This window comes from Pseudophryne corroboree, chromosome 4 (genome assembly GCF_028390025.1).
Source record: "Pseudophryne corroboree isolate aPseCor3 chromosome 4, aPseCor3.hap2, whole genome shotgun sequence".
NCBI classification, from domain to species: domain Eukaryota; kingdom Metazoa; phylum Chordata; class Amphibia; order Anura; family Myobatrachidae; genus Pseudophryne; species Pseudophryne corroboree.
The window spans coordinates 883,838,750-883,860,803 of NC_086447.1; positions in this window are offsets into that span (position 1 = coordinate 883,838,750).

Sequence of the window (22,054 nt, forward strand, 5' to 3'; positions counted from 1 at the left end):
TTTGCCAGCTTGAGTCTTTTCATTTTTCTAGCGAGAGGCTGAGTGCTTCCATCCTCATGTGAAGCTGAACCACTAGCCATGAACATAGGCCAGGGCCTCAGCCGTTCCTTGCCACTCCGTGTGGTAAATGGCATATTGGCAAGTTTACGCTTCTCCTCCGACAATTTTATTTTAGGTTTTGGAGTCCTTTTTTTACTGATATTTGGTGTTTTGGATTTGACATGCTCTGTACTATGACATTGGGCATCGGCCTTGGCAGACGACGTTGCTGGCATTTCATCGTCTCGGCCATGACTAGTGGCAGCAGCTTCAGCACGAGGTGGAAGTGGATCTTGATCTTTCCCTAATTTTGGAACCTCAACATTTTTGTTCTCCATATTTTAATAGGCACAACTAAAAGGCACCTCAGGTAAACAATGGAGATGGATGGATTGGATACTAGTATACAATTATGGACGGGCTGCCGAGTGCCGACACAGAGGTAGCCACAGCCGTGAACTACCGCACTGTACTGTGTCTGCTGCTAATATATAGACTGGTTGATAAAGAGATAGTATACTCGTAACTAGTATGTATGTATAAAGAAAGAAAAAAAAACCACGGTTAGGTGGTATATACAATTATGGACGGGCTGCCGAGTGCCGACACAGAGGTAGCCACAGCCGTGAACTACCGCACTGTACTGTGTCTGCTGCTAATATATAGACTTGTTGATAAAGAGATAGTATACTCGTAACTAGTATGTATGTATAAAGAAAGAAAAAAAAACCACGGTTAGGTGGTATATACAATTATGGACGGGCTGCCGAGTGCCGACACAGAGGTAGCCACAGCCGTGAACTACCGCACTGTACTGTGTCTGCTGCTAATATATAGACTGGTTGATAAAGAGATAGTATACTCGTAACTAGTATGTATGTATAAAGAAAGAAAAAAAAACCACGGTTAGGTGGTATATACAATTATGGACGGGCTGCCGAGTGCCGACACAGAGGTAGCCACAGCCGTGAACTACCGCACTGTACTGTGTCTGCTGCTAATATATAGACTGGTTGATAAAGAGATAGTATACTCGTAACTAGTATGTATGTATAAAGAAAGAAAAAAAAACCACGGTTAGGTGGTATATACAATTATGGACGGGCTGCCGAGTGCCGACACAGAGGTAGCCACAGCCGTGAACTACCGCACTGTACTGTGTCTGCTGCTAATATATAGACTGGTTGATAAAGAGATAGTATACTCGTAACTAGTATGTATGTATAAAGAAAGAAAAAAAAACCACGGTTAGGTGGTATATACAATTATGGACGGGCTGCCGAGTGCCGACACAGAGGTAGCCACAGCCGTGAACTACCGCACTGTACTGTGTCTGCTGCTAATATATAGACTGGTTGATAAAGAGATAGTATACTCGTAACTAGTATGTATGTATAAAGAAAGAAAAAAAAACCACGGTTAGGTGGTATATACAATTATGGACGGGCTGCCGAGTGCCGACACAGAGGTAGCCACAGCCGTGAACTACCGCACTGTACTGTGTCTGCTGCTAATATATAGACTGGTTGATAAAGAGATAGTATACTCGTAACTAGTATGTATGTATAAAGAAAGAAAAAAAAACCACGGTTAGGTGGTATATACAATTATGGACGGGCTGCCGAGTGCCGACACAGAGGTAGCCACAGCCGTGAACTACCGCACTGTACTGTGTCTGCTGCTAATATAGACTGGTTGATAAAGAGATAGTATACTCGTAACTAGTATGTATGTATAAAGAAAGAAAAAAAAACCACGGTTAGGTGGTATATACAATTATGGACGGGCTGCCGAGTGCCGACACAGAGGTAGCCACAGCCGTGAACTACCGCACTGTACTGTGTCTGCTGCTAATATAGACTGGTTGATAAAGAGATAGTATACTACTAATATTATATATACTGGTGGTCAGGTCACTGGTCACTAGTCACACTGGCAGTGGCACTCCTGCAGCAAAAGTGTGCACTGTTTAATTTTAATATAATATTATGTACTCCTGGCTCCTGCTATAACCTATAACTGGCACTGCAGTAGTGCTCCCCAGTCTCCCCCACAATTATAAGCTGTGTGAGCTGAGCAGTCAGACAGATATATAATATATATAGATGATGCAGCACACTGGCCTGAGCCTGAGCAGTGCACACAGATATGGTATGTGACTGACTGAGTCACTGTGTGTATCGCTTTTTTCAGGCAGAGAACGGATATATTAAATAAACTGCACTGTGTGTCTGGTGGTCACTCACTATATAATATATTATGTACTCCTGGCTCCTGCTATAACCTATAACTGGCACTGCAGTAGTGCTCCCCAGTCTCCCCCACAATTATAAGCTGTGTGAGCTGAGCAGTCAGACAGATATATATAATATTATATATAGATAATAGATGATGCAGCACACTGGCCTGAGCCTGAGCAGTGCACACAGATATGGTATGTGACTGAGTCACTGTGTGCTGTGTATCGCTTTTTTCAGGCAGAGAACGGATTATAAAGTAAACTGCACTGTCCTCACTAGTAAACTCTCTCCACTCAGTCTCTACACTTCTACAGTAACAGTACTCCTCCTAGTCAGCTCCAGTAAATCTCTCTCAGTCTCTTATAATCTAAATGGAGAGGACGCCAGCCACGTCCTCTCCCTATCAATCTCAATGCACGTGTGAAAATGGCGGCGACGCGCGGCTCCTTATATAGAATCCGAGTCTCGCGATAGAATCCGAGCCTCGCGAGAATCCGACAGCGTCATGATGACGTTCGGGCGCGCTCGGGTTAACCGAGCAAGGCGGGAAGATCCGAGTCGCTCGGACCCGTGAAAAAAAACATGAAGTTCTGGCGGGTTCGGATTCAGAGAAACCGAACCGGCTCATCTCTAGTGTAGATGACATGTGTGTGTGTAGGCTGGCACTGACCCCAGTGTTTGTGTGTAGATGACGTGTGTGCATGTGTGTGTGTAGGGTGGCACTGACCCCTTTGTGCTCAAACAGTGGAAGTCATAAAAAAAACGAGAGGGCTCACGATGAGAGGAGTCGGTCAGTGATCACATAAATAAGTGACATTTTGGGATTGCACATGCCACCCATACACAATAGATAAGAACCACTTGGCCCATCTAGTCTGCACTGATACCACTCCCCCCATGTATTAGTGTGGTGGTGTGCGAGAGAGGACATGGGCGATATGCGCTCTTGTCATTGTAGGTGCTGCTGTTTAAAAGATAGCAGGCCGATGTGCAGGGCAACGTACAGTATGAATGGTTCCAACACCTGCAGCTATTGATTTAGACAGCTGCATGGTGGCGATGCCCACACACCACAGCAGGGACAGAGCTGTCTCTGGCTGTGGCGGCTGCCGGCTCATGGCTGCACGGGAGATCTCATTAGAGTAGCAAGAGCTCGAACATGCGCACTGGAGCCGGCCGGGCACTCTGTGCTCAGGGGAACATCGCTGGAGGGGGGAGTTTTCGTCCCCTCGCTTTGACAGACAAGATGTTCACACATCTTGTCGATGTTGTTTCCTGCTTCGCCTCGGTAATGAGGCGATGCAGGAAGTGGTATAGCGACACGATCCGTGCTGCTATAATACATCTCCCCTTTAGTTTCCACCTGTCACTGCATAATACCACCCTGAGCTGCAATTGACACACCCATAGGTGGAGCTAGACACACCCTTTAGGCGAAGCATGTCATGGAAGCTCAGCGTCCCACTGTGCGAACTCTCATACCATCTAGAATCTCCCTGAAACTAGTGATGAGCAGGTTCAGTTCCTCGGGATCCGAACCCCCCCGAACTTTACCCATTTTTGCACGGTTCCGAGCAGACTCAGATCCTCCCGCCTTGGTTAACCCGAGCGCGCCCGAACGTCATCATCCCGCTGTCGGATTCTCGCGAGAATTGTATTCTATATAAGGAGCCACGCGTCGCCGGCATTTTCACTCGTGCTTTGGAGATGATAACGAGAGGACGTGTCTCGGTCCTCTCAGTTCTTTCTTTCTACAGTGTGCTGCAAATATCTGTGCTCTGTGTTCTGCAAATATCTGTGCTCAGTGTGCTGCAAATATCTGTGCTCAGTGTGCTTTATTGTGGGGACTGGGGACCGCCAGTATATAGTAGGAGGACAGTGCAGAGTTTTGCTGACCAGTGACCACCAGTATTATACGTTCTCTGCCTGAAAAACGCTCCATATCTGTGCTGCATTGTAGTATATAGTAGGAGGACAGTGCAGAATTTTGCTGACCAGTGACCACCAGAATTATATCAGTATGGTACAGTAGTCCACTGCTCTACCTACCTCTGTGTCGTCAAGTATACTATCCATCCATACCTGTGGTGCATTTCAGTTTTTTGTGCGCAGTATATATATATAGAAGTAGGATAGTGCATAATTTTGCTGACCACCAGTATATAATATATAGCAGTACGGTACAGTAGTCCACTGCTCTACCTACCTCTGTGTCGTCAAGTATACTATCCATCCATACCTGTGGTGCATTTCAGTTTTTGTGCGCAGTATATATATATATATAGAAGTAGGACAGTGCATAATTTTGCTGACCACCAGTATATAATATATAGCAGTACGGTACAGTAGGCCACTGCTCTACCTACCTCTGTGTCGTCAAGTATACTATCCATCCATACCTGTGGTGCATTTAAGTTTTTGTGCGCAGTATATATATAGTAGTAGGACAGTGCATAATTTTGCCGACCACCAGTATATAATATATAGCAGTACGGTACAGTAGGCCACTGCTCTACCTACCTCTGTGTCGTCAAGTATACTATCCATCCATACCTGTGGTGCATTTAAGTTTTTGTGCGCAGTATATATATATAGTAGTAGGACAGTGCATAATTTTGCTGACCACCAGTATATAATATATAGCAGTACAGTACAGTAGGCCACTGCTCTACCTACCTCTGTGTCGTCAAGTATACTATCCATCCATACCTGTGGTGCATTTAAGTTTTTGTGCGCAGTATATATATAGTAGTAGGACAGTGCATAATTTTGCTGACCACCAGTATATAATATATAGCAGTACGGTACAGTAGGCCACTGCTCTACCTACCTCTGTGTCATCAAGTATACTATCCATCCATACCTGTGGTGCATTTAAGTTTTTGTGCGCAGTATATATATAGTAGTAGGACAGTGCATAATTTTGCTGACCACCAGTATATAATATATAGCAGTACGGTACAGTAGGCCACTGCTCTACCTACCTCTGTGTCATCAAGTATACTATCCATCCATACCTGTGGTGCATTTAAGTTTTTGTGCGCAGTATATATTAGAGATGAGCGGGTTCGGTTTCTCTGAAACCGAACCCGCACGAACTTCATGTTTTTTTTACGGGTCCGAGCAGACTCGGATCCTCCCGCCTTGCTCGGTTAACCCGAGCGCGCCCGAACGTCATCATGACGCTGTCGGATTCTCGCGAGACTCGGATTCTATATAAGGAGCCGCGCGTCGCCGCCATTTTCACACGTGCATTGAGATTGATAGGGAGAGGACGTGGCTGGCGTCCTCTCCATTAGAAATTAGATTAGAAGAGAGAGAGAGATTGTGCAGAGTCAGACAGAGTTTACCACAGTGACCAGTGCAGTTGTTGTTAGTTAACTTTTATTTATTTTAATATAATATATCCGTTCTGTGCTATATCCGTTCTCTGCCTGAAAAAAAACGATACACAGCAGCAGCCAGTCACACAGTGTGACTCAGTCTGTGTGCACTCAGCTCAGCCCAGTGTGCTGCACATCAATGTATAAAAGGCAAAGCTTATAATAATTGTGGGGGAGACTGGGGAGCACTGCAGGTTGTTATAGCAGGAGCCCCCAGGAGTACATAATATTATATTAATTTAAAATTAAACAGTGCACACTTTTGCTGCAGGAGTGCCACTGCCAGTGTGACTAGTGGTGACCAGTGCCTGACCACCAGTATAGTAGTATATTGTTGTATGTATTGTATACTATCTCTTTATCAACCAGTCTATATTAGCAGCAGACACAGTACAGTGCGGTAGTTCACGGCTGTGGCTACCTCTGTGTCGGCAGTCGGAACTCGGCAGGCAGTCCGTCCATCCATAATTGTATTACAATATATACCACCTAACCGTGGTATTTTTTTTTCTTTCTTTATACCGTCGTCATAGTGTCATACTAGTTGTTACGAGTATACTACTATCTCTTTATCAACCAGTGTACAGTGCGGTAGTTCACGGCTGTGGCTACCTCTGTGTCGGCAGTCGGCAGGCAGTCCGTCCATCCATAATTGTATTATTATTATAATATATACCACCTAACCGTGGTTTTTTTTTCATTCTTTATACCGTCATAGTGTCATACTAGTTGTTACGAGTATACTACTATCTCTTTATCAACCAGTGTACAGTGCGGTAGTTCACGGCTGTGGCTACCTCTGTGTCGGCAGTCGGCAGGCAGTCCGTCCATCCATAATTGTATTATTATTATAATATATACCACCTAACCGTGGTTTTTTTTTCATTCTTTATACCGTCGTCATAGTGTCATACTAGTTGTTACGAGTATACTACTATCTCTTTATCAACCAGTGTACAGTGCGGTAGTTCACGGCTGTGGCTACCTCTGTGTCGGCAGTCGGCAGGCAGTCCGTCCATCCATAATTGTATTATTATTATAATATATACCACCTAACCGTGGTTTTTTTTTCATTCTTTATACCGTCGTCATAGTGTCATACTAGTTGTTACGAGTATACTACTATCTCTTTATCAACCAGTGTACAGTGCGGTAGTTCACGGCTGTGGCTACCTCTGTGTCGGCAGTCGGCAGGCAGTCCGTCCATCCATAATTGTATTATTATTATAATATATACCACCTAACTGTGGTATTTTTTTTTCTTTCTTTATACCGTCGTCATAGTGTCATACTAGTTGTTACGAGTATACTACTATCTCTTTATCAACCAGTGTACAGTGCGGTAGTTCACGGCTGTGGCTACCTCTGTGTCGGCAGTCGGCAGGCAGTCCGTCCATCCATAATTGTATTATTATTATAATATATACCACCTAACTGTGGTATTTTTTTTTCTTTCTTTATACCGTCGTCATAGTGTCATACTAGTTGTTACGAGTATACTACTATCTCTTTATCAACCAGTGTACAGTGCGGTAGTTCACGGCTGTGGCTACCTCTGTGTCGGCAGTCGGCAGGCAGTCCGTCCATCCATAATTGTATTATTATTATAATATATACCACCTAACCGTGGTTTTTTTTTCATTCTTTATACCGTCGTCATAGTGTCATACTAGTTGTTACGAGTATACTACTATCTCTTTATCAACCAGTGTACAGTGCGGTAGTTCACGGCTGTGGCTACCTCTGTGTCGGCAGTCGGCAGGCAGTCCGTCCATCCATAATTGTATTATTATTATAATATATACCACCTAACTGTGGTATTTTTTTTTCATTCTTTATACCGTCGTCATAGTGTCATACTAGTTGTTACGAGTATACTACTATCTCTTTATCAACCAGTGTACAGTGCGGTAGTTCACGGCTGTGGCTACCTCTGTGTCGGCAGTCGGCAGGCAGTCCGTCCATCCATAATTGTATTATTATTATAATATATACCACCTAACCGTGGTTTTTTTTTCATTCTTTATACCGTCATAGTGTCATACTAGTTGTTACGAGTATACTACTATCTCTTTATCAACCAGTGTACAGTGCGGTAGTTCACGGCTGTGGCTACCTCTGTGTCGGCAGTCGGCAGGCAGTCCGTCCATCCATAATTGTATTATTATTATAATATATACCACCTAACTGTGGTATTTTTTTTTCTTTCTTTATACCGTCGTCATAGTGTCATACTAGTTGTTACGAGTATACTACTATCTCTTTATCAACCAGTGTACAGTGCGGTAGTTCACGGCTGTGGCTACCTCTGTGTCGGCAGTCGGCAGGCAGTCCGTCCATCCATAATTGTATTATTATTATAATATATACCACCTAACCGTGGTTTTTTTTTCATTCTTTATACCGTCATAGTGTCATACTAGTTGTTACGAGTATACTACTATCTCTTTATCAACCAGTGTACAGTGCGGTAGTTCACGGCTGTGGCTACCTCTGTGTCGGCACTCGGCAGGCAGTCCGTCCATCCATAATTGTATTATTATTATAATATATACCACCTAACCGTGGTTTTTTTTTCATTCTTTATACCGTCGTCATAGTGTCATACTAGTTGTTACGAGTATACTACTATCTCTTTATCAACCAGTGTACAGTGCGGTAGTTCACGGCTGTGGCTACCTCTGTGTCGGCAGTCGGCAGGCAGTCCGTCCATCCATAATTGTATTATTATTATAATATATACCACCTAACCGTGGTTTTTTTATACCACCTAACCGTGGCAGTCCGTCCATAATTGTATACTAGTATCCAATCCATCCATCTCCATTGTTTACCTGAGGTGCCTTTTAGTTCTGCCTATAAAATATGGAGAACAAAAAGTTGAGGTTCCAAAATTAGGGAAAGATCAAGATCCACTTCCACCTCGTGCTGAAGCTGCTGCCACTAGTCATGGCCGAGACGATGAAATGCCAGCAACGTCGTCTGCCAAGGCCGATGCCCAATGTCATAGTACAGAGCATGTCAAATCCAAAACACCAAATATCAGAAAAAAAAGGACTCCAAAACCTAAAATAAAATTGTCGGAGGAGAAGCGTAAACTTGCCAATATGCCATTTACCACACGGAGTGGCAAGGAACGGCTGAGGCCCTGGCCTATGTTCATGGCTAGTGGTTCAGCTTCACATGAGGATGGAAGCACTCAGCCTCTCGCTAGAAAACTGAAAAGACTCAAGCTGGCAAAAGCACCGCAAAGAACTGTGCGTTCTTTGAAATCCCAAATCCACAAGGAGAGTCCAATTGTGTCGTTTGCGATGCCTGACCTTCCCAACACTGGACGTGAAGAGCATGCGCCTTCCACTATTTGCATGCCCCCTGCAAGTGCTGGAAGGAGCACCCGCAGTCCAGTTCCTGATAGTCAGATTGAAGATGTCAGTGTTGAAGTACACCAGGATGAGGAGGATATGGGTGTTGCTGGCGCTGGGGAGGAAATTGACCAGGAGGATTCTGATGGTGAGGTGGTTTGTTTAAGTCAGGCACCCGGGGAGACACCTGTTGTCCGTGGGAGGAATATGGCCGTTGACATGCCAGGTGAAAATACCAAAAAAATCAGCTCTTCGGTGTGGAGGTATTTCACCAGAAATGCGGACAACAGGTGTCAAGCCGTGTGTTCCCTTTGTCAAGCTGTAATAAGTAGGGGTAAGGACGTTAACCACCTCGGAACATCCTCCCTTATACGTCACCTGCAGCGCATTCATAATAAGTCAGTGACAAGTTCAAAACTTTGGGTGACAGCGGAAGCAGTCCACTGACCAGTAAATCCCTTCCTCTTGTAACCAAGCTCACGCAAACCACCCCACCAACTCCCTCAGTGTCAATTTCCTCCTTCCCCAGGAATGCCAATAGTCCTGCAGGCCATGTCACTGGCAAGTCTGACGAGTCCTCTCCTGCCTGTGATTCCTCCGATGCATCCTTGCGTGTAACGCCTACTGCTGCTGGCGCTGCTGTTGTTGCCGCTGGGAGTCGATGGTCATCCCAGAGGGGAAGTCGTAAGCCCACTTGTACTACTTCCAGTAAGCAATTGACTGTTCAACAGTCCTTTGCGAGGAAGATGAAATATCACAGCAGTCATCCTACTGCAAAGCGGATAACTGAGTCCTTGACAACTATGTTGGTGTTAGACGTGCGTCCGGTATCCGCCGTTAGTTCACAGGGAACTAGACAATTTATTGAGGCAGTGTGCCCCCGTTACCAAATACCATCTAGGTTCCACTTCTCTAGGCAGGCGATACCGAGAATGTACACGGACGTCAGAAAAAGACTCACCAGTGTCCTAAAAAATGCAGTTGTACCCAATGTCCACTTAACCACGGACATGTGGACAAGTGGAGCAGGGCAGGGTCAGGACTATATGACTGTGACAGCCCACTGGGTAGATGTATGGACTCCCGCCGCAAGAACAGCAGCGGCGGCACCAGTAGCAGCATCTCGCAAACGCCAACTCTTTCCTAGGCAGGCTACGCTTTGTATCACCGCTTTCCAGAATACGCACACAGCTGAAAACCTCTTACGGCAACTGAGGAAGATCATCGCGGAATGGCTTACCCCAATTGGACTCTCCTGTGGATTTGTGGCATCGGACAACGCCAGCAATATTGTGTGTGCATTAAATATGGGCAAATTCCAGCACGTCCCATGTTTTGCACATACCTTGAATTTGGTGGTGCAGAATTTTTTAAAAAACGACAGGGGCGTGCAAGAGATGCTGTCGGTGGCCAGAAAAATTGCGGGACACTTTCGGCGTACAGGCACCACGTACAGAAGACTGGAGCACCACCAAAAACTACTGAACCTGCCCTGCCATCATCTGAAGCAAGAAGTGGTAACGAGGTGGAATTCAACCCTCTATATGCTTCAGAGGTTGGAGGAGCAGCAAAAGGCCATTCAAGCCTATACAATTGAGCACGATATAGGAGATGGAATGCACCTGTCTCAAGTGCAGTGGAGAATGATTTCAACGTTGTGCAAGGTTCTGATGCCCTTTGAACTTGCCACACGTGAAGTCAGTTCAGACACTGCCAGCCTGAGTCAGGTCATTCCCCTCATCAGGCTTTTGCAGAAGAAGCTGGAGGCATTGAAGAAGGAGCTAACACGGAGCGATTCCGCTAGGCATGTGGGACTTGTGGATGCAGCCCTTAATTCGCTTAACAAGGATTCACGGGTGGTCAATCTGTTGAAATCAGAGCACTACATTTTGGCCACCGTGCTCGATCCTAGATTTAAAGCCTACCTTGGATCTCTCTTTCCGGCAGACACAGGTCTGCTGGGGTTGAAAGACCTGCTGGTGACAAAATTGTCAAGTCAAGCGGAACGCGACCTGTCAACATCTCCTCCTTCACATTCTCCCGCAACTGGGGGTGCGAGGAAAAGGCTCAGAATTCCGAGCCCACCCGCTGGCGGTGATGCAGGGCAGTCTGGAGCGACTGCTGATGCTGACATCTGGTCCGGACTGAAGGACCTGACAACGATTACGGACATGTCGTCTACTGTCACTGCATATGATTCTCTCAACATTGATAGAATGGTGGAGGATTATATGAGTGACCGCATCCAAGTAGGCACGTCACACAGTCCGTACTTATACTGGCAGGAAAAAGAGGCAATTTGGAGGCCCTTGCACAAACTGGCTTTATTCTACCTAAGTTGCCCTCCCACAAGTGTGTACTCCGAAAGAGTGTTTAGTGCCGCCGCTCACCTTGTCAGCAATCGGCGTACGAGGTTACATCCAGAAAATGTGGAGAAGATGATGTTCATTAAAATGAATTATAATCAATTCCTCCGCGGAGACATTGACCAGCAGCAATTGCCTCCACAAAGTACACAGGGAGCTGAGATGGTGGATTCCAGTGGGGACGAATTGATAATCTGTGAGGAGGGGGATGTACACGGTGATATATCGGAGGGTGAAGATGAGGTGGACATCTTGCCTCTGTAGAGCCAGTTTGTGCAAGGAGAGATTAATTGCTTCTTTTTTGGGGGGGGTCCAAACCAACCCGTCATATCAGTCACAGTCGTGTGGCAGACCCTGTCACTGAAATGATGGGTTGGTTAAAGTGTGCATGTCCTGTTTTGTTTATACAACATAAGGGTGGGTGGGAGGGCCCAAGGATAATTCCATCTTGCACCTCTTTTTTCTTTTCTTTTTCTTTGCATCATGTGCTGATTGGGGAGGGTTTTTTGGAAGGGACATCCTGCGTGACACTGCAGTGCCACTCCTAGATGGGCCCGGTGTTTGTGTCGGCCACTAGGGTCGCTTATCTTTCTCACACAGTCAGCTACCTCATTGCGCCTCTTTTTTTCTTTGCGTCATGTGCTGTTTGGGGAGGGTTTTTTGGAAGGGACATCCTGCGTGACACTGCAGTGCCACTCCTAGATGGGCCCGGTGTTTGTGTCGGCCACTAGGGTCGCTTATCTTACTCACACAGCGACCTCGGTGCAAATTTTAGGACTAAAAATAATATTGTGAGGTGTGATGTGTTCAGAATAGGCTGAAAATGAGTGTAAATTATGTTTTTTGAGGTTAATAATACTTTGGGATCAAAATTACCCCCAAATTCTATGATTTAAGCTGTTTTTTAGGGTTTTTTGAAAAAAACACCCGAATCCAAAACACACCCGAATCCGACAAAAAAAATTCGGTGAGGTTTTGCCAAAACGCGGTCGAACCCAAAACACGGCCGCGGAACCGAACCCAAAACCAAAACACAAAACCCGAAAAATTTCAGGCGCTCATCTCTAGTATATATATAGTAGTAGGACAGTGCATAATTTTGCTGACCACCAGTATATAATATATAGCAGTACGGTACAGTAGGCCACTGCTCAACCTACCTCTGTGTCGTCAAGTATACTATCCATCCATACCTGTGGTGCATTTAAGTTTTTGTGCGCAGTATATATATAGTAGTAGGACAGTGCATAATTTTGCTGACCACCGGTATATAATATTTAGCAGTACGGTACAGTAGGCCACTGCTCTACCTACCTCTGTGTCGTCAAGTATACTATCCATCCATACCTGTGGTGCATTTAAGTTTTTGTGCGCAGTATATATATAGTAGTAGGACAGTGCATAATTTTGCTGACCACCAGTATATAATATATAGCAGTACGGTACAGTAGGCCACTGCTCTACCTCTGTGTCGTCAAGTATACTACAAAAGTTCAGTAAAATGACCCAAAAATCAAAATTAAAAGCGTCTTATGAGAAGCGTAAACTTGCCAATATGCCATTTACAAAACGGAGTGGCAAGGAACGGCTGAGGCCCTGGCCTATGTTCATGGCTAGTGGTTCAGATTCACATGAGGATGGAAGCACTCATCCTCTCGCTAGAAAACTGCAGTGCCACTCCTAGATGGGCCAGGTGTTTGTGTCGGCCACTTGTGTCGCTTAGCTTAGTCACACAGCTACCTCATTGCACCTCTTTTTTTCTTTGCATCATGTGCTGTTTGGGGACTATTTTTTAAATCTGCAATCCTGTCTGACACTGCAGTGCCACTCCTAGATGGGCCAGGTGTTTGTGTCGGCCACTTGGGTCGCTTAGCTTAGTCACACAGCGACCTTGGTGCACCTCTTTTTTTCTTTGCATCATGTGTTGTTTGGGGACTATTTTTTTATAGTGCTATCCTGTCTGACACTGTAGTGCCACTCCTAGATGGGTCAGGTGTTTGTGTCGGCCACTTGGGTCGCTTAGCTTAGTCACACAGCTACCTCATTGCACCTCTTTTTTTCTTTGCATCATGTGCTGTTTGGGTAATATTTTTTGAAGTGCCATCCTGTCTGACACTGCAGTGCCACTCCTAGATGGGCCAGGTGTTTGTGTCGGCCACTTGGGTCGCTTAGCTTAGTCACACAGCGACCTTGGTGCACCTCTTTTTTTCTTTGCATCATGTGCTGTTTGGGGACTATTTTTTAAGTGCCATCCTGTCTGACACTGCAGTGCCACTCCTAGATGGGTCAGGTGTTTGTGTCGGCCACTTGGGTCGCTTAGCTTAGTCACACAGCTACCTCATTGCACCTCTTTTTTTCTTTGCATCATGTGCTGTTTGGGGACTATTTTTTTAAGTGCCATCCTGTCTGACACTGCAGTGCCACTCCTAGATGGGCCAGGTGTTTGTGTCGGCCACTTGGGTCGCTTAGCTTAGTCACACAGCTACCTCATTGCACCTCTTTTTTCTTTGCATAATGTGCTGTTTGGGGACTATTTTTTAAATCTGCCATCCTGTCTGACACAGCAGTGCCACTCCTAGATGGGCCAGGTGTTTGTGTCGGCCACTTGGGTCGCTTAGCTTAGTCACACAGCTACCTCATTGCGCCTCTTTTTTTCTTTGCATCATGTGCTGTTTGGGGACTATTTTTTAAATCGGCCATCCTGCATGACACTGCAGTGCCACTCCTAGATGGGCCAGGTGTTTGTGTCGGCCACTTGGGTCGCTTAGCTTAGTCATCCAGCGACCTCGGTGCAAATTTTAGGACTAAAAATAATATTGTGAGGTGTTCAGAATAGACTGGAAATGAGTGGAAATTATGGTTATTGAGGTTAATAATACTATGGGATCAAAATGACCCCCAAATTCTATGATTTAAGCTGTTTTTGAGGGGGTTTTGTAAAAAAAAAACCCGAATCCAAAACACACCCGAATCCGACAAAAATTTTCCAGGGAGGTTTTTGCCAAAATGCGTCCAAATCCAAAACACGGCCGCGGAACCGAATCCAAAACCAAAACCCGAAAAATGTCCGGTGCACATCACTACCTGAAACTAGTTTCCAAAAGTATGCAAGTATGTAATAGAGAGGGGCGGTATACAGAAGAACGGATCAGATAAAGTGGTCACATAGGCAGGTGTGATACTAGAGGGGGTATACAGAGGCACAGTTCAAATAAAGTGGTAACCTAGGCAGGTATGACAGTTGAGGGGTGTGGAGTATACAGAGACACGGATCAGATAAAGTGGTAACATTGGCAGGAGGGATAGTAGAGAGGGGGTATACAGTAGAGATGTGCACTTGAAATTTTTCGGGTTTTGTGTTTTGGTTTTGGGTTCGGTTCCGCGGCCGTGTTTTGGGTTCGACCGCGTTTTGGCAAAACCTCACCGATTTTTTTTTGTCGGATTCGGGTGTGTTTTGGATTCGGGTGTTTTTTTCAAAAAACACTAAAAAACAGCTTAAATCATAGAATTTGGGGGTCATTTTGATCCCAAAGTATTATTAACTTCAAAAACCATAATTTACACTCATTTTCAGTCTATTCTGAATACCTCACACCTCACAATATTATTTTTAGTCCTAAAATTTGCACCGAGGTCGCTGGATGACTAAGCTAAGCGACCCTAGTGGCCGACACAAACACCTGGCCCATCTATGAGTGGCACTGCAGTGTCACGCAGGATGTCCCTTCCAAAAAACCCTCCCCAAACAGCACATGACGCAAAGAAAAAAAGAGGCGCAATGAGGTAGCTGTCTGAGTAAGCTAAGCGACCCTAGTGGCCGACACAAACACCTGGCCCATCTAGGAGTGGCACTGCAGTGTCACGCAGGATGTCCCTTCCAAAAAACCCTCCCCAAACAGCACATGACGCAAAGAAAAAAAGAGGCGCAATGAGGTAGCTGTGTGAGTAAGATAAGCGACCCTAGTGGCCGACACAAACACCGGGCCCATCTAGGAGTGGCACTGCAGTGGCACGCAGGATGGCCCTTCCAAAAAACCCTCCCCAAACAGCACATGACGCAAAGAAAAAAAGAGGCGCAATGAGGTAGCTGTGTGAGTAAGATAAGCGACCCTAGTGGCCGACACAAACACCGGGCCCATCTAGGAGTGGCACTGCAGTGTCACGCAGGATGTCCCTTCCAAAAAACCCTCCCCAAACAGCACATGACGCAAAGAAAAAAAGAGGCGCAATGAGGTAGCTGTGTGAGTAAGCTAAGCGACCCTAGTGGCCGACACAAACACCGGGCCCATCTAGGAGTGGCACTGCAGTGTCACGCAGGATGTCCCTTCCAAAAAACCCTCCCCAAACAGCACATGACGCAAAGAAAAAAAGAGGCGCAATGAGGTAGCTGTGTGAGTAAGCTAAGCGACCCTAGTGGCCGACACAAACACCGGGCCCATCTAGGAGTGGCACTGCAGTGGCACGCAGGATGGCCCTTCCAAAAAACCCTCCCCAAACAGCACATGACGCAAAGAAAAAAAGAGGCGCAATGAGGTAGCTGTGTGAGTAAGATAAGCGACCCTAGTGGCCGACACAAACACCGGGCCCATCTAGGAGTGGCACTGCAGTGGCACGCAGGATGGCCCTTCCAAAAAACCCTCCCCAAACAGCACATGACGCAAAGAAAAAAAGAGGCGCAATGAGGTAGCTGTGTGAGTAAGATAAGCGACCCTAGTGGCCGACACAAACACCTGGCCCATCTAGGAGTGGCACTGCAGTGTCACGCAGGATGTCCCTTCTAAAAAACCCTCCCCAAACAGCACATGACGCAAAGAAAAAAAGAGGCGCAATGAGGTAGCTGTGTGAGTAAGATAAGCGACCCTAGTGGCCGACACAAACACCGGGCCCATCTAGGAGTGGCACTGCAGTGGCACGCAGGATGGCCCTTCCAAAAACCCTCCCCAAACAGCACATGACGCAAAGAAAAAAAGAGGCGCAATGAGGTAGCTGTGTGAGTAAGATAAGCGACCCTAGTGGCCGACACAAACACCGGGCCCATCTAGGAGTGGCACTGCAGTGGCATGCAGGATGGCCTTTCCAAAAAACCCTCCCCAAACAGCACATGACGCAAAGAAAAAAAGAGGCGCAATGAGGTAGCTGTGTGAGTAAGATAAGCGACCCTAGTGGCCGACACAAACACCTGGCCCATCTAGGAGTGGCACTGCAGTGTCACGCAGGATGGCCCTTCCAAAAAACACTCCCCAAACAGCACATGACGCAAATAAAAATGAAAGAAAAAAGAGGTGCAAGATGGAATTGTCCTTGGGCCCTCCCATCCACCCTTATGTTGTATAAACAGGACATGCACACTTTAACCAACCCATCATTTCAGTGACAGGGTCTGCCACACGACTGTGACTGAAATGACGGGTTGGTTTGGACCCCCACCTAAAAAGAAGCAATTAATCTCTCCTTGCACAAACTGGCTCTACAGAGGCAAGATGTCCATCTCATCATCATCCTCCGATATATCACCGTGTACATCCCCCTCCTCACAGATTATCAATTCGTCCCCACTGGAATCCACCATCTCAGCTCCCTGTGTACTTTGTGGAGGCAATTGCTGCTGGTGAATGTCTCCACGGAGGAATTGATTATAATTCATTTTAATGAACATCATCTTCTCCACATTTTCTGGATGTAACGTCGTACGCCGATTGCTGACAAGGTGAGCGGCGGCACTAAACACTCTTTCGGAGTACACACTTGTGGGAGGGCAACTTAGGTAGAATAAAGCCAGTTTGTGCAAGGGCCTCCAAATTGCCTCTTTTTCCTGCCAGTATAAGTACGGACTGTGTGACGTGCCTACTTGGATGCGGTCACTCATATAATCCTCCACCATTCTTTCAATGGTGAGAGAATCATATGCAGTGACAGTAGACGACATGTCCGTAATCGTTGTCAGGTCCTTCAGTCCGGACCAGATGTCAGCATCAGCAGTCGCTCCAGACTGCCCTGCATCACCGCCAGTGGGTGGGCTCGGAATTCTGAGCCTTTTCCTCGCACCCCCAGTTGCGGGAGAATGTGAAGGAGGAGATGTTGACAGGTCGCGTTCCGCTTGACTTGACAATTTTCTCACCAGCAGGTCTTTGAACCCCAGCAGACTTGTGTCTGCCGGAAAGAGAGATCCAAGGTAGGCTTTAAATCTAGGATCGAGCACGGTGGCCAAAATGTAGTGCTCTGATTTCAACAGATTGACCACCCGTGAATCCTTGTTAAGCGAATTAAGGGCTCCATCCACAAGTCCCACATACCTAGCGGAATCGCTCCGTGTTAGCTCCTCCTTCAATGTCTCCAGCTTCTTCTGCAAAAGCCTGATGAGGGGAATGACCTGACTCAGGCTGGCAGTGTCTGAACTGACTTCACGTGTGGCAAGTTCAAAGGGCATCAGAACCTTGCACAATGTTGAAATCATTCTCCACTGCGCTTGAGACAGGTGCATTCCACCTCCTATATCGTGCTGAATTGTATAGGCTTGAATGGCCTTTTGCTGCTCCTCCAACCTCTGAAGCATATAGAGGGTTGAATTCCACCTCGTTACCACTTCTTGCTTCAGATGATGGCAGGGCAGGTTCAGTTGTTTTTGGTGGTGCTCCAGTCTTCTGTACGTGGTGCCTGTACGCCGAAAGTGTCCCGCAATTCTTCTGGCCACCGACAGCATCTCTTGCACGCCCCTGTCGTTTTTAAAAAAATTCTGCACCACCAAATTCAAGGTATGTGCAAAACATGGGACGTGCTGGAATTTGCCCATATTTAATGCACACACAATATTGCTGGCGTTGTCCGATGCCACAAATCCACAGGAGAGTCCAATTGGGGTAAGCCATTCCGCGATGATCTTCCTCAGTTGCCGTAAGAGGTTTTCAGCTGTGTGCGTATTCTGGAAAGCGGTGATACAAAGCGTAGCCTGCCTAGGAAAGAGTTGGCGTTTGCGAGATGCTGCTACTGGTGCCGCCGCTGCTGTTCTTGCGGCGGGAGTCCATACATCTACCCAGTGGGCTGTCACAGTCATATAGTCCTGACCCTGCCCTGCTCCACTTGTCCACATGTCCGTGGTTAAGTGGACATTGGGTACAACTGCATTTTTTAGGACACTGGTGAGTCTTTTTCTGACGTCCGTGTACATTCTCGGTATCGCCTGCCTAGAGAAGTGGAACCTAGATGGTATTTGGTAACGGGGGCACACTGCCTCAATAAATTGTCTAGTTCCCTGTGAACTAACGGCGGATACCGGACGCACGTCTAACACCAACATAGTTGTCAAGGCCTCAGTTATCCGCTTTGCAGCAGGATGACTGCTGTGATATTTCATCTTCCTCGCAAAGGACTGTTGGACAGTCAATTGCTTACTGGAAGTAGTACAAGTGGGCTTACGACTTCCCCTCTGGGATGACGATCGACTCCCAGCAGCAACAACAGCAGCGCCAGCAGCAGTAGGCATTACACTCAAGGATGCATCGGAGGAATCCCAGGCAGGAGAGGACTCGTCAGAATTGCCAGTGACATGGCCTGCAGGACTACTGGCATTCCTGGGGAAGGAGGAAATTGACACTGAGGGAGTCGGTGGGGTGGTTTGCGTGAGCTTGGTTACAAGAGGAAGGGATTTACTGGTCAGTGGACTGCTTCCGCTGTCGCCCAAAGTTTTTGAACTTGTCACTGACTTATTATGAATGCGCTGCAGGTGACGTATAAGGGAGGATGTTCCGAGGTGGTTAACGTCCTTACCCCTACTTATTACAGCTTGACAAAGGCAACACACGGCTTGACAAATGTTGTCCGCATTTCTGGTGAAATACTTCCACACCGAAGAGCTGATTTTTTTGGTATTTTCACCAGGCATGTCAACGGCCCTATTCCTCCCACGGACAACAGGTGTCTCCCCGGGTGCCTGACTTAAACAAACCACCTCACCATCAGAATCCTCCTGGTCAATTTCCTCCCCAGCGCCAGCAACACCCATATCCTCCTCATCCTGGTGTACTTCAACACTGACATCTTCAATCTGACTATCAGGAACTGGACTGCGGGTGCTCCTTCCAGCACTTGCAGGGGGCGTGCAAATGGTCGAAGGCGCATGCTCTTCACGTCCAGTGTTGGGAAGGTCAGGCATCGCAACCGACACAATTGGACTCTCCTTGTGGATTTGGGATTTCGAAGAACGCACAGTTCTTTGCGGTGCTTTTGCCAGCTTGAGTCTTTTCATTTTTCTAGCGAGAGGCTGAGTGCTTCCATCCTCATGTGAAGCTGAACCACTAGCCATGAACATAGGCCAGGGCCTCAGCCGTTCCTTGCCACTCCGTGTGGTAAATGGCATATTGGCAAGTTTACACTTCTCCTCCGACAATTTTATTTTAGGTTTTGGAGTCCTTTTTTTACTGATATTTGGTGTTTTGGATTTGACATGCTCTGTACTATGACATTGGGCATCGGCCTTGGCAGACGACGTTGCTGGCATTTCATCGTCTCGGCCATGACTAGTGGCAGCAGCTTCAGCACGAGGTGGAAGTGGATCTTGATCTTTCCCTAATTTTGGAACCTCAACATTTTTGTTCTCCATATTTTAATAGGCACAACTAAAAGGCACCTCAGGTAAACAATGGAGATGGATGGATACTAGTATACTTATGGATGGACTGCCGAGTGTCGATAATAATATGGATGATAATGAGATGAAATCAATATAATATCACTAGTACTGCAGCCGGACAGGTATGTATATTTATTATGTAATGACTGATGACGGACCTGCTGGACACTGTCAGCTCAGCAGCACCGCAGACTGCTACAGTAAGCTACTATACTATAGTAGTATGTACAAAGAAGAAAGAAAAAAAAAAACCACGGGGAGGTGGTATACAATTATGGATGGACTGCCGAGTGCCGACACAGAGGTAGCTACAGCCGTGGACTAACGTACTGTGTCTGCTGCTAATATAGACTGGATGATAATGAGATGAAATCAATATAATATCACTAGTACTGCAGCCGGACAGGTATGTATATTTATTATGTAATGACTGATGACGGACCTGCTGGACACTGTCAGCTCAGCAGCACCGCAGACTGCTACAGTAAGCTACTATACTATAGTAGTATGTACAAAGAAGAAAGAAAAAAAAAAACCACGGGGAGGTGGTATACAATTATGGATGGACTGCCGAGTGCCGACGCAGAGGTAGCTACAGCCGTGGACTAACGTACTGTGTCTGCTGCTAATATAGACTGGATGATAATGAGATGAAATCAATATAATATCACTAGTACTGCAGCCGGACAGGTATGTATATTTATTATGTAATGACTGATGACGGACCTGCTGGACACTGTCAGCTCAGCAGCACCGCAGACTGCTACAGTAAGCTACTATACTATAGTAGTATGTACAAAGAAGAAAGAAAAAAAAAACCACGGGGAGGTGGTATACAATTATGGATGGACTGCCGAGTGCCGACACAGAGGTAGCTACAGCCGTGGACTAACGTACTGTGTCTGCTGCTAATATAGACTGGATGATAATGAGATGAAATCAATATAATATCACTAGTACTGCAGCCGGACAGGTATGTATATTTATTATGTAATGACTGATGACGGACCTGCTGGACACTGTCAGCTCAGCAGCACCGCAGACTGCTACAGTAAGCTACTATACTATAGTAGTATGTACAAAGAAGAAAGAAAAAAAAAAAACCACGGGGAGGTGGTATACAATTATGGATGGACTGCCGAGTGCCGACACAGAGGTAGCTACAGCCGTGGACTAACGTACTGTGTCTGCTGCTAATATAGACTGGATGATAATGAGATGAAATCAATATAATATCACTAGTACTGCAGCCGGACAGGTATTTATATTTATTATGTAATGACTGATGACGGACCTGCTGGACACTGTCAGCTCAGCAGCACCGCAGACTGCTACAGTAAGCTACTATACTATAGTAGTATGTACAAAGAAGAAAGAAAAAAAAAAAACCACGGGGAGGTGGTATACAATTATGGATGGACTGCCGAGTGCCGACACAGAGGTAGCTACAGCCGTGGACTAACGTACTGTGTCTGCTGCTAATATAGACTGGATGATAATGAGATGAAATCAATATATATGTATATATAATATCACTAGTACTGCAGCCGGACAGGTATATATATTTATTATGTAATGACTGATGACGGACCTGCTGGACACTGTCAGCTCAGCAGCACCGCAGACTGCTACAGTAAGCTACTATAGTAGTATGTATAAAGAAGAATGAAAAAAAAAAAAACCACGGGTAGGTGGTATACAATATTATATATATATATATATATATATATATATATATATATATTAAACTGGTGGTGATTGATTATTAAACTGGTGGTCAGGTCACTGGTCACACTATCAGCAACTTGCAAGTAGTACTCCTAAGCAGACAATCACAAAATATATTATACTGGTCTGGTGGTCAGTGTGGTCACAATGGCAGTGTGGCACTGACTCTGGCAGCAAAAGTGTGCACTGTACGTTATATGTACTCCTGAGTCCTGCTCTCAGACTCTAACTGCTCCCCACTGTCAGTGTCTCCCCCACAAGTCAGATAATTAATACAGTCACACTATCTAATCTATATCACTTCAGCAAG